This window comes from Limulus polyphemus, unplaced genomic scaffold (genome assembly GCF_000517525.1).
Source record: "Limulus polyphemus unplaced genomic scaffold, Limulus_polyphemus-2.1.2 Scaffold124, whole genome shotgun sequence".
NCBI classification, from domain to species: Eukaryota; Metazoa; Arthropoda; class Merostomata; order Xiphosura; family Limulidae; genus Limulus; species Limulus polyphemus.
The window spans coordinates 94,846-98,492 of NW_013665734.1; the positions used below are offsets into that span (position 1 = coordinate 94,846).

The following is a 3,647-nucleotide window of genomic DNA, read 5'->3' on the forward strand; positions in this document are numbered from 1 at the left end:
GGTGGGATGCAGATTCGAACCCGCGACCCTCAGATTGTGAGTCGAGCGCCTTATCCACCTGGCCATGCCGGGCACCATTCAAAGGTAGCAGCAGTGTTGTTCAGAAGTCTTATTAAAATTGCATTTTCTGTAAAAGATCTGAATTAACTGATTATTATCGTATCACCGAATACTCAAAAAAATCCTACAATAAAATCACGACTTCTCATCAAATTAGCATAATTTAATTTTGCCCATAAATTTTCAAAGCTTTTAGTTAACATTAATTTATTTGCTGTCTAAACGGAATTCACTGACCTTTCATTATTCAGCACCCTTAACAGAAGACTACTCTCTGCAAGATTTATTGTTAATTTTATGTTACTAAAACACTTCCTCCCGGAACTAATTTTGTCTATTGATTGATTCAAAAAAGAAACGACCTTCACAACGACTTGACAAATTTCAGTGACTTGACTTTGAGTTGACAAATGTATTAATTTTTTTTTCTATCGCTGATATGGGGTTGTTGTTTTGTTTTTTTCTTCCGAAATTCGCGTTTCGCCAAATAATTTTAAGTTTATTCTCTAATGCTTTTTCTAGTAAAATCCCGATTCTTATTCATGCCACTTCTATAAATGAATAATCGAATTTTGTAAAATCGATTTGCACGTTCTAATGCTGCTGAATGTTTCCCTAGATGCGAAACGTAGTGCTATGCACAGGTGATAATTTTAGCACTAATATATTTGGTTAATGCCGAATTCCCGAATATCTGACGTGTAATACCATAATGGGTGTGACTTAAGGTTCACAGGATATTTTAAGGAAAGTGGTTCGTATAATGAAATTGTTAAACGATCTAGAGCCAAAAGACAAAACACTTCGAAGAAGTAGTCCTTCAATTTTTTTCCATGAAAGCGGGAAACCTCTCACAGCGGAGCATTTAAGGTATCAACGGGTGCAGAAATAGCATCTCCTAGACAATGCGAAGCTATGGTTATGAAAAAGTATCCACCGACTTAAATATATATTGCAATGAAACTGCGTGCATGTTCTGTTACTGTTAGTAAGGTAATAAACGAGGATTTTAACTTGATGAAGGCTTAGAAGTCTGAAGTTCACATGAATCCAGCAACAACTCGAAATCAACAGCTGCCTTCATGAGAAAGATGGCAGAATAAGAATAAACTGGTCTTGGAAACGGATATCCACGTGCAGTTGAGGGTCCATAGAAAACAAATGTGAAGATGTATGTGCTCTAAAATTGACTTCATTTTTTGTTGTTTTTTTTGCAGAACCTTCTTCCACTGGAAATTGCGATGTCGGGCAATAGTGCGTAATCATGGCCATCAGAATAAGCACGATCAATGATGGACGATGTCGTTTCAAGTACAGCACCTGACCACGAACATCATTCTTATAAAGTGTGCCTAATCTTCAGTATTGTCACGATCCAGTATTACCTTTAGGTTGTTTATACTCGCTCTATTTCTTCTCTAATCTGAACTTTCCAGTTTGGTTTCAGTCAGCAAGGAACTTGTTCTTTTCGGATAATCTAATAATCTAACTACTAAGATAAAAAAAATTGTTTGTGAGCTTTAAATGTTTATACACGTATATATATATTATAAAAACTGAATTTCTACCTCGAGGCACATTTATTTTCGACTTTATCAGGATACGAACCACTTATTAATCAGTGGCACATATAAGAGTTTTAGAACAGATCCTTGAAATCAACTTCGGTAATATCACAAAACGCTTAACTTTAAAATCAGTCCATACAAATTAGATCGAAACAGCTGTAATAAATATGACATTCATACGTATAAAACAAAACTTTTTTTTTCCTGTGTATTAAATGAACTTCATCCTACCACGGTTCATGTGAATTAAACAGCTGTTAATAAAGGTTATATATCCAACACATCATCAGTACACACTGCCAGCTAAGAACGTTAATATTTTCTTAGACTATCTAACACACGCTTACACGCAAAACGTGGGTGTTGTTGATAATTAGGGAAGCAACTATATGGTAATAACGAATAAACAAACCCACAATTTTGTTTCATCCAGTAAGTAACTTTGATTAACATTATGTAAACGCTTTTTCTCTCAAAGAAATGCTTATTTGACACTAGAAAAAGGTATTTTTAAATATTCTATCTTGTCGTCGAAAATATTTTGCTGACTATATCAAACAAAAGTCTATTGAAAGCTATGGGGAGTAGATTATTGATACCTAAATCTTCATTACACTATCTCGCTTCGGCAGAGCAACGCACACGAGCTGTGAACAAATTAGATATTTCCCTTGAAATTTGATTTATATCCCTCAGAAAAAAGTGCCATAATTTAGTACTGTTTAAGTAGATCTTTCGCAATGTATTTTCCTTACTTTCAGGAGTATGTATCATAATATATTTATATTACCTGATCAATATCGCCTGTTGCTTTGAAACTGCTAATTAGCTTGTTAAAACACATATAAAAAAAGAATAAACATTCTTTCAAACCAGATTTGAATAAGATGATGTATCTTTGAAATATTTTATTTTTTTTGGCAAATAAAGGCGAGCAAAATATTAGATTTGAACTATTTGTAGAGAGTCGGTTTCACGAATTATTATTGATTAACAGAAAATACACATGCTACACTGCGGGTTTCAAAGGCCTCTCATGATTCAATTAGTCCCAACGGTACCGATCAAGCTCCTCCGTTATTTGCAATTATTTCTACGAATCCGAAAATAAACTGGCGCTATGAACTCAGTTTCAAACATGGCGCACCCAGGATCCTGAGTGGGACTAGAACTCCCCCCCCCCCCGGGCCTACCCCGAGTCTGCTTGCCTATTTTGATTCTTCTATTTCACAAACTATTCGAGGAGTTCGAGAACAAATAAAAATAACACACACACAACGCGAAGTAATATACATTTTAAAATTCTACAGGTTGACATGAGAAGACGATAAAGAAGAACAAGTTTTATGTGATAGGAAGACAAATTTAGAATTATGGTTGGCTAAGTGGCTAAGAAGCGGGTTTTACATCCTCAGTTAATTATGAGCGTTTTGAGATTTGTCATTATATATATACTGTACTTTGCAAAACATTTCCTGCTATTATATTAGGTCGTCAAGAAATTAATGTCGCATTCTGGAACACTTTCATTAACCAACCACACAAAAAATGCACATCACGTATAATAGTTAAACAAACCGCCTAAACGTCGCGTTAGTGTAGCCTATATAATGTGTAAAGATTAGTATACTCTAATCCCTTATAGTGATGGAACACGATAAGACACACATTCGGCACACAGAACATCAAAGAAGTTTATGGAAATGTTATGAACGTTCGTAAGTGTCAACGATGGTTCAGCAAATTTCGTTCAGGTGGCTTTAGCCTTAAAAACTATGATGGTAGGGGCCGACATATTGGAATTGATGCTCTGAAGACACTTGTTGAATCTAACCCAAGGCAACATACTCGTGAAATGGCCTTGAAATTGCGTGTCTCTCGTGAAACAATACGTAAACATCTAAGGAATATGGGAAAGCTCCATAAAGAAGGTGTTTAGGTGCCTCACGAACTCACTGATGATCATCGTTTCCAACGTGTTTCGTCTCTTCTGGCGCGTAATGCGCGTGAACCATTTTT

General features: G+C 35.5%; 1 long non-coding RNA gene across 1 annotated transcript in view; it reads right to left on the reverse strand.

Moving 5' to 3' along the window:
* Positions 1 to 3,647, reverse strand: part of LOC111089548 — a 16,146-nt gene that overhangs the window by 3,077 nt on the left and 9,422 nt on the right. The gene's annotated exons all lie outside the window — the stretch shown is intronic.